We start from the raw sequence: 10,901 nt of genomic DNA on the forward strand, positions 1-10,901 counted from the left end.
ACGTTTTTTCCCTTCCCCTTGCCGGGGTGGGAGGAGGCAGCAGAGCGAGGGACTGAGGGACGGCGGCAGCTGAGGCGGCGGCTGTTGTGGTGGTGGCGGCGATAGCGGGCGGAGGAGGAGCCGTCGCCGGGAGTTGCTGCTGCTGCTGTTGCTGCTGCTGCCCGGACATGCCGGCCTCCTCCTCCTCCGCTGTCGCGCGCGCTGCCCCGCCGCTCGGCACCACCACCGCGGAGCCGCCCCCGGCTCGACGCGGATCCTCGCCGCCGCGGCCTCTCGCCGCCCGACTCGCCCGCCTCCCTCCCACGGCACACCAGCCGGTGTCTCACGGCACACTAGTGTGCCACGGAACACCGGTTGGGAAACACTGCCATATACAACCCATACACAAGTGGTACATTGTACAGTTATTCACATGTGACCTTCAATGAACATACTGTCTCTCAGACCCTCCAAGTGTCCCTATTTTCCAGATTTTCCAGTCCCAGATTTACAGCAGCTGTCTTGGTTTCTGATTTGATTCCGGAATGTCCCACTTTTCCCTAGTACATTCCGATTTCCATTCGAGAAATGTTGAAGGGTATGGAGTTATCTGACCCCCTAAGCTGTCTGAAGGTAACCCTGTATAGGGAAGGTTTTTTTAATGTTTAATGTTTTATTATGTTTTTACAGTGGTGCCCCGCAAGACGAATGCCTCGCAAGACGGAAAACCCGCTAGACGAAAGGGTTTTCCGTTTTGGAGGTGCTTCGCAAAACGAATTTCCTATGGGCTTGCTTCACAAGACGAAAATGTATTGCGAGTTCCTGCGGGGTTTCCCCCCCTTTCCCCAAGCCACTAAGCCGCTTATCAGCTGATCCTAAACCGCTAAGCCGCTTAACAGCTGATCCGCTAAGCCGCTTATCAGCTGATCCGCTAAGCCGCTTATCAGCTGATCCGCTAAGCCCGCTAAGCCACTAATAGCGCTAATCTGCTAAACCGCTAATGGGCTTGCTTTGCAAGACGAAAAAACCGCAGAACGGATTCTTTTCGTCTTGCGAGGCACCACTGTATATATGTTGGAAGCTAACTAGAGGTAACCCAGTAAGATCTGTGGGGTATAAATGGTAAAATTATCATTATGAAATGGGACATCCCTATTTTCATCAGAGAAATATTGGAGGGTATGGTCTCTGTGTACACCCTGTGTATAAATCAGCAGGTGTACACCTTTCCACAAAAGCACTTGTACATGTGCAGTAGAGACAGCTTGTGCCTGTGTTCAGTGTAGCATATGAACAAGCCCAGTGTCTGAAAAGAGAGTCTAGGCAGGAATGCACACAGGAATGCCTATGAATAGACAGGTGCCCGCTTGTAGCATGGTTTCAATAAAACTAACATGGAGAACATGGTGTGTGGGTGTAGGGGCAGAGCCGTCACCACAACAGTGATGTCATCAGGGTAGGACTTTGGAGCAGGCACTTACTTAGCAGAATGAGTAGGCTTAGAGCCCAAATGCCTCAAGGGTGGCTCACTACATTTCGATTTGCAAGTGGAGAAAAACATATTTCTATCTAAAGAGGTGGGGTGCTGTAAGACTATTAAAGGCCCCATCTACACGATACATTTACAGCAGTATCATACCACTTTAAATACAGTGCTACCTCAGGTTACATACGCTTCAGGTCACATACGCTTCAGGTTACACACTCCACTAACCCAGAAATAGTGCTTCGGGTTAAGAACGTTGCTTCAGAATGAGAACAGAAATCGTGCTCCTGCGGCGCGGCGGCAGCAGGAGGCCCCATTAGCTAAAGTGGTGCTTCAGGTTAAGAACAGTTTCAGGTTAAGAAAGGGCTTCCGGAACAAATTAAGTACTTAACCTGAGGTACCACTGTAGTCATGACGTCTCCCACTGAATCCTGGGAAGTGTGGTTGGTTAAAGGTGCTGAGAATTGTTGGGAGTCCCCTGTTCCCCTCACAGAGCTACAATTCCCAGAGCCTAAGTCCGGAGTCTGGAATTACCTAACTATACCACTGCAGTGTGGTATAATTAATTCCTACACAGACTCATGTCTGGTAAGGGCTTATGCTTCAGCCTCAGCCACAACATCGGCAATATCGAGGGTTGTAAACACTGGCCTACCTTGTGGAAGGGACACTTAAAACACAAGGTAGAAATGCTAGGTATGGCTATTACTGCAGTTGCAAAAAAACAACAACACGAGTCCTCGTGGATCAAATAGCTACAGCCCATAACTTGCACCATCATCACAATTCATAAGACCCAGTGTTTCCCCTCACTGAAAGTCACTTAACTTATTGAGTCTCCAGGCACCAATTCATGATGTAAGAGCCCTTAGGAGGTTGCAGCCAGGAAGCAATTCTAGCATTTGTGAGGACCAGCTCTATGCATGGTTGGCAAGGTCATGGGATCTATGGCAATCTCATGTGCGGAGGCTCTGCTTCTCAAAAGTGGCATCTCAGCATCAGTGTTGCACTAGAAGTATGCAAGAGCTATGGAAGGGGTAGCCAACATCTTGTTATATCTCCATCTGATGTTGTGGACTAGAATTCCCATCATGCCTAAAGACTGACCGGGTGGGGCTGTTACAGTTTTAGTCCAAAATATCTGGAGGCCGCCCCGTTGGCTTTTCCTGGGCTATGTGCTCGTGGTCATGTAAGTAAGCATGCTGGAACTACACCTGGGTATCGTTCATTTGGAGGCCTCATACATGGCGGCTCCACCTGGAGAGTGTGCATGAAGCTGCTGCAAGAAGAACAACCTGGGGAAAAGGCCACTCATCAGGCTGCTCCCACAAGCTGATATATCTACTGCTGTGTCGTATGCAGTAGATATATCAATGAGAACATATGATTGTTCCAAGCTCAGAAGAAAGCATCGCCTAATTTAACACAGTGAACAGCCACAACGCCTCCAGATGCAGCAGACTTCAACTCCTACCATCCTGGGCTGCTGGCCATACTGACAAGGACAGAGGCAGTAGTCATCTACACAACATCCAGAGGGCATCATATTGCTTGCCTCTGATTTAATATTGAGCATGACATTCAAGTCTTATTTTGTACCCCTGACCAGGTTATGTTTGGGGCAGATGCATACCCTCCAACATTTCTCTGATGAAAATAGGGGCAACCTATTCAGCAGCAGCAGGAACAACAACAACAACGATATTTATACCTTGGCCATCTGATTGGGTTGCCCCAGCCAATCTGGATGGCTTCCAGCATACAGTGGTACCTCAGGTTACATACGCTTCAGGTTATAGACTCCGCTAACCCAGAAATAGTACCTTGGGTTAAGAACTTTGCTTTAGGATGAGAACAGAAATTGTACTCCGGCGGCGCAGCAGCAGCAGTGGGAGGCCCCATTAGCTAAAGTGGTGCCTCAGGTTAAGAACAATTTCAGGTTAAGAATGGACCTCTGGAACGAATTAAGTTCTTAACCTGAGGTACCACTGTATATAAAAATACAATACAACATTAAACATTTGAAACCTTCCCTAAACAGGGCTGCCTCCAGATGTCTCAGGGGTTGAATAACTCCACACCCTCCAACATTTCTCAAATGAAAATAGGGACGTCCTAAGGAAAAGCGGGACATTCTGGGATCAAATCAGAAACCGGGGCGGCTTCTGTAAATCCAGGGCTGTCCCTGGAAAACAGGGGCGCTTGGAGGGTCTGCAGATATATCATATATATGTAATCTGCCCAAGGTGTCCTGCTACAGGGGGTGTAGATGCCACATGAATGTTCTTCCCCTTTAAGTTGCTGGACCACTGTGATGGGGCGGCAGTTTGTGAGGAGCTGGCAGATTACAAGGCTTTGCTAGGTAGTTTTAAAACAAGGCAGGAAATCTGTGCTAGCCCTGGAAAGCACACAGCTGTTACAGTCTTGCATGCACAATTATTATTACACTAATCCATAATCAGAGAGAGCGGAGCAGCGTTCTGCTGGGCATTATGTAAGTGCAGAGCAGCTGGGGCAATAACCTTTGATAGCTGAGGGCCAGGGGAAAGCAAACAACAAACAAAGCTAACTCTATATGAATTAGGAAATGCAGAGCTCAGGTAATCCGAATGTCAGATGACCAGACATGCCAATGTAGATCTCTCGGGGGTGACACTGACAAGAACACCCACTGAAAAGTCACCAACATACCAGACGTCACAAATTGTCTGCGCACAGTATTCCGTGTTTGCTATTATGGCTTTTCAGATTAGAATCCCCACACTTTCACCAAGGAGTTTAAGATTGCAGACAATATTACGAGGTAGGCTATTTGAGAAGCAGGGCTGTATTTGACTAAGTTGTGCCTACACAAGGATCAGTGCTATTGCAACTCATCTCCATCCTTTCCCTTAATTCCACCCCCTCATTAAATTCTTTCACACGTAACAACATAATAAAAATCCTATCACAGAAGCTGGTGTTTAGGCAACACATGCAAAATCACAAATGCATGATATAAGTTCTTATCCCAGACTACTTATTTTCATTTAAGGCAACAAATAGTTTAAGTTAACTAAAACATTTTATAATGTAAGGGGAGTGCTCTATTTTCATTTTTTTAAAGCTGTACCATTCAATTACAAATAAGAATGTGTGCTTCAAACCTTGTGCCAGTTTTATTTTATTATTAAATTTTTCCACAAGTGGTCTTTGCCATGCTTTGTTGTACCAATTTGCCAGGGAATTTGCCTGTCATGTTAGCAACTGACTGAATTATTAAGATCTTCTGGGTTCAGGGTAGATTTCATCAAGCAAGTCAATTTGCTGCCTCTTTTAAAGCAGATGGGACTGTTTCTTCCCTCAAGGAGACGTTTACCTGCTCCTAAAGGCAGATGGTGGGACACGGGTGGCGCTGTGGGTTAAACCACAGAGCCTAGGACTTGCCGATCAAAAGGTCGGCGGATTGAATCCCCACAACGGCGTGAGCTCCCGTTGCTCGGTCCCTGCTCCTGCCAACCTGGCAGTTCAAAAGCACGTCAAAGTACAAGTAGATAAATAGGTACCACTCTGGCGGGAAGGTAAACTGCGTTTCCGTGCACTGCTCTGGTTCACCAGAAGCGGCTTAGTCACGCTGGCCACATGACCCGGAAGCTGTACGCCGGCTCCCTCGGCCAATGAAGCGAGATGAGCTCTGCAACCCCAGAGTCGGCCATGACTGTACCTAATGGTCAGGGGTCCCTTTACCTTTACCTTTAAAGGCAGATGGACAGTCTCTACCTACTTGATGTAACGTGCCAAAGGGGCATGGGTGGAGCAGATAGGACGTGAGCCACACTTCTCTGAGCAATTTGTCCACATCTTCAGACTTCAAAAATGAAAATTCACCCAACATCACCAGAAGGAATTATGGACACTTTCATAGATGGACTTTGTTTCCAAGCCATGGTGAATGTGAGAAATGTTATCCTCAAATTGCTGTACAGACATGTCCCAGCAGGCTTCTGAGAGTTCATTAGCATCACCAGATGGGCCAGACTGCAGAAGAGCTCAAACTATCTGGACAAGTTCCACTGGATGGCACTGTGAGGATGCAATGGTGTCAGAACAGATCTGCTTCTTTGCTGTCATCACAGCCACTAAGAAGGCTTGATAATGAGCTCTGATTAGTGTTCAGATTCACTGGAGCTCTTCCCATCTTGCTGTTTGTTTCATTGCCCTCATGTCTTCTGAACACCAAGGAGCTGAACAGGCTCTGTTCAGTGGAAGATAGTGCTTAGGAGCAACTACAGCAACCGCCCAGTTCACCAATGTATTTCGCAGAATGACCCGGGCATCAACAGTGGTGCCAGCCATGCCAATCAGAAACTCCCCAAGGCCTCTCCAAGACTCTGTGGATTTCATAAGCCTCCCGGCATAGGCTATCCTAACTGGACTCCCCACACTTGCTGTGAGTCTAGTAGTCAGCAGGAAGTGATCAGACCCTGACAAAGAGGTTTGAGTAAAATCCCTCACTCTTGGTTTCCCTTCCTCCTGTCCAGTTCATGAAGTCTTGAGCCAGCCCTGTCAAGGCAGTCTCTGCATGAATGTTGAGGTCCCCCAGCACTAACATCTTGGGGTTCCTCAGCACCAAATCTGTGACTATCCATCTTAACTTAGGCAGAACTACTGATGCACAGTCCAGCTTGCTATTTTCTCTTATTGAATAGTGATAGTAATTGGGGATGGAAGAGAAACAAATTCAGAGATATGCAACTTTTGCTAGCTACTTCTGACAGGCTAACAGAAACCTGCAGGAGATTAGCTCATTAGCTCTGATCTGACACACAGCACAGCAGAAAACCACCATGGTATTCAGTGGCATTTAGCACAGAGAACCTGGATTGTCAACAGCATTCAACTATTTAATTTTTGTTTTTGGTTTTTTACTTCACCTAGACCAGGGGTCTGCAACCTTTAAGACAAAAAGAGCCACTTGGACCCGTTTCCGAAGGAAAAAAACTGGGAGCCGCAAAACCATTGCATGCGCGCCGCTGCCCTCCGATCTGACAGTGGGTGGGAAGGTGACGTCAGGACGGTGTGTGACTAATGCACACACCGCCCCATGCGATGTCACAGCCAGTACAGCGCCCGCCACAGTGGTGAGTGTTGGGGTGCACAATGCGCCTCCTCCCCTCGCTAGTATCTGCCCCGGAGCCGCGGCAAAGGTGTAAAAGAGCCACATGCGGCTCCGGAGCCGTGGGTTGCCGACCCCTGACCTAGACTGTACCAATCACTCATCACAGGGGATCACATATATATCTTTGTGTTGCTACACGGTGCATATAATGATTGGAATCCTTTGCATGCACACATTCTCCAGGTTGTGAGCTTGCAACCTTAAGTTACCTGGCCATTTAAATAGATGGGGAAGAGAAGGAAGAGAGAGGCAAGAATAATGGAGGGTGAATGTGAACAAATGCAGTTACAGGAACTTAGCCTTTATTTTGGTTGTAGATTAGAGAGGCAGAGGTTAAGACTCTACCCTGTGACTCAGTAATTTAAAACATTACCTAGGGTGGACCTATTGGGAACTAAGCTCCATTGAACTCATTGGGACTTCCTTCTGAGTTAGGACAAGCCACCAAATGACTTGGGACCCGTGTCATCTGAAAGACCACACTTTCTCATTATTAATGCTTAATTCACAGGTAGGACTGAGAAATATTTCTCTCTGAAAGCCTGGTGGAAGGCACTTTTGTATGTTCTAACTGTTCTGTGTTTCGCCATTTTCAGATGTTACCTGTGTATTACCAGTGACAGGGCCTTTTTTACTGTGGCCCCTTGACTGCTTAAATGCCATCCCTGGACATAGTTGCCTGGTGTCTGCACCCCTCTCTTTTAGATGATGGATAGTGGCTGTTTTACTTTTAGCAAAAAATAGTTTAGATCCCTTTGGGTCTTGCTTTTATGCTGCTGACTTTAACAGTTTAAATTGTAACTGCGCATTTTGGTTCATTTTCTTTTTGTTTTACAGTTTGAAAGCTGCCTTGGGGAGCCTTTGTGTTGAGATGCCTTAAAATAATAAATAAGTAGGGCTGAGGTTCTACACCAGGAACAGAACACAACATGTTCCCAAGAACAGCAAGATCTTTTATTGTAATATGCATTGAGAGGTGGGCTAACAACACTCCAGCAGACTTCAATGCGTTTTCTATTTGTATCGTTGATAATGACAACTTGGGATGCTTTTTGTGAATGTTTCTTTGTACTGAAGCTGAAGCCGATCTATTACACATCATTAAAAATTAAACTCTGCTGAATCCCAGTAGGGCGTCTTGCTGATATCTTTAATGTGTACTCTTAGAAAGAAGATTAAAAAGTTTCATTTAGCAACTCAAATATCTGTTGAGTAGGCCTTTTGTATATGGGTTATTGGCTGAAATTCTGCACACAGTAGCTTGGCCACAAATTTAACTGAAGCCAGTGGAGCTTAGGAATATGTAAACTGATGGACCGCACTCATTATTGGCTGTAATCACAACGTTCTGCAGATTTCCTCAGCGTGAGCAAACATTTTGTTGATCATTCTCCCACAAGTTGTAATTTCCCTTTATCCTGGGATGTTGTTTTCGTTACTAACTACGGTATGTATTTTTGCATTTTTATATTATAAATTGCCCTGCAATCCCCAGATGAAGGGTGGTATAGATATTTAATAAATGAAATGAAATGAAACCTGTGGTAAAAAGGTGTGTGTGCCGAGGCCAGAGAAGAGGCGTCTCTGAGGGAAAAGGATGGAAACCAACCACAAGGAAGGCGCAGCAGCAAAGTTCAGTGCATTATTTATTAACCAAGCTTTGAAAACATTAATGATGTAAAGATGGAACATCGTTGAATATGATTTTGGGCAACTTCTTGTTCATTGGCAAACTTCTCCAATAGTACTACTCCTCATTAGCTGCCAGTTTTGCTGAATACATTCTGAAAAGTGATAATTTCATGGAAATGGGGAGTGTGGTGGGAATATTGCTGCCACTTAGCTCCCTTTAAAGCAGGATGGTATCATGACTGGGGCTCCCAGTAGTGACTTGGACACTGACTCAGAGGGAGAGGGGCCAGCTCAGTTAGTTGTTGTTGTTTAGTCATTTAGTCGTGTCCGACTCTTTGTGACCCCATGGACCAGAGCACGCCAGGCACTCCTGTCTTCCACTGCCTCCCGCAGTTTGGTCAAACTCATGCTGGTAGCTTCGAGAACACTGTCCAACCATCTCGTCCTCTGTTGTCCCCTTCTCCTTGTGCCCTCCATCTTTCCCAACATCAGGGTCTTTTCCAGGGAGTCTTCTCTTTTCATGAGGTGGCCAAAGTATTCCTGACACTGAGCCCGAGTCCAGCAACCAGGAACCATGGGAAACTCTCTCTCTCTCTCTCTCTCTCTCTCTCTCTCTCACACACACACACACACACACACACACACACACACACACGATACCCAGGGACTGCTGCCTCTGAGCTGAACTCCACTGAGAAATTATTCTTAATATTCATTAAATTTATATGGTACCCTTTATCTGAAGTTTACAGGACAGTTTACAACAGAAAATTACAAAATATTAAACATAATAGCAACAAAGCAAAACAATAACCCAGACTCATTTAAAAGGTCATCGATTGTCTAATCAGCCAATGGCCTGGTTGAGAATGAATGTTTTCCCTGGCACTTCAATATATGTAATGAGGTTGCCAGGCAAGCAATGCCACAAAGAGGGGAGCAACCACAGAAAAGGCCTGTTCTCATGTTGCCGTCCTCTGGGCCTAGAATGAAATTAGCTTCTTTGTTCGCCAACAGCCTCACTTGCTAGACCTACTCAGAGGCAAAGAAACCCAAAGTGAGCTGATGAAGCAGTGACAGAGTTTGAAGTTCCTGTCCAGGGTCCTGAAGGGTCTGTCACTGATCATTCTTCCTAGGTCCTTTTCAAAGTGCCGCAGTGCAGTGACAGAGCAGCTGCTTTGTACAGTGGTACCTCGGGTTAAGAACTTAATCGTTCTGGAGGTTGGTTCTTAACCTGAAGACCACTTTAGCTAATGGGGCCTCCCACTGCCGCCGCCACGCGATTTCTGTTCTCATCCTCAAGCATAGTTCTTAACCCAAGGTACTATTTCTGGGTTAGCAGAGTCTGTAACCTGAGGTGTCTGTAACCTGAAGCGTCTGTAACCCGAGGTACTACTGTACTCAGAAATTCTCAGGTTCAACTCTCGATATCTCCAGGGAAGGCTGAGAGATATTTCCTGTCTGAAATCCTGAGGAGCTGCTCTTGAGCTATATACTCAAGATGAGGCAGCTTCCTTTGTTCCTGTGTGCTGCTGCTCTGGGTCAGAATGAGGTGAGATTGGGGTAGCTTTTCCTCCTCTGCAGCACAGGATAAGGCAAGGGGCATGCAAGGAAGCCCCAGAAGCCTCTCCATCTCTCTCTCTCTCTCTCTCTCTCTCTCTCTCTCTCTCTCTCTCCAGCCACCAGAGCTTTTATTCAATAGCTTCTCTCAGAAAAACCTCTCCTAAGATCTCATCTCACCTAATGCTGCATGAAGTCTTGTTGCTAGTTCATGTTGGTGGTTGAAGGAAGCAATGGACCAAGAGGGAATGAATGGAAGGAGCAGGTGGTCAAGCCTGTTAGTTCCTTAATCAACATTAAAATAATAGTATACAGGGTTAAAACTGGATCTACAGTTGCACCCAAAATCCAGGGGTGGTAAATGTGGGGAGGCCATTTTGCCACCAGCTCGGGAGCAGCATGAAAAAAAATAAAAAATTAAAAATACTGGAAATTCTTTTCTGAAAATCAATTCAACCCTACTCTTCTTTCTTTCTTTCTTTCTTTCTTTCTTTCTTTCTTTCTTTCTTTCTTTCTTTCTTTCTTTCTTTCTTTCTTTCGTTTATAATATTTTATTAAGTTTTCCAATTTAATAATCCAATAACAACCACATTATAACCTTCCAAATTACAATACAATAAAAAAGCCAAATATATTGCCAAATTATATATCTTTGGGTGACTTCCCATGCTCTGAATTTCGCGGAGTTCTAATAATCTAATATCACATTGCATTTCTTAATTAGTCAATAAACCATTCCGATGTTGTTCCTTCACTTAATTTTCATTTATGTATGCAACCACTGTCCTTCCTTCCTTCCTTCCTTCCTTCCTTCCTTCCTTCCTTCTCTATGTAACAGAAGACTTGCAGTGAGCTGGGGTGCATTTATGGTCTAGAGCCCTCTTCGGGTGCTGAAAAGAATAAGAATGTGCAACATCATCCACCATGACTGGCAAACAGCATGAGATCTCTGGATTGGGCAGGTTGAGTATAAATTACCTGGAGCCTGAACTTCTTCGCCTGCTCAACAAAACAGAACACTATTTCAGGCCTGCTCTCATGACTCCAGAAATGCTTGCACAGATGGAACAGTCGTAAAAGTGTGAT

This window comes from Podarcis vaucheri (assembly GCF_965113315.1).
Source record: "Podarcis vaucheri genome assembly, chromosome: 17".
Taxonomy (NCBI): Eukaryota; Metazoa; Chordata; class Lepidosauria; order Squamata; family Lacertidae; genus Podarcis; species Podarcis vaucheri.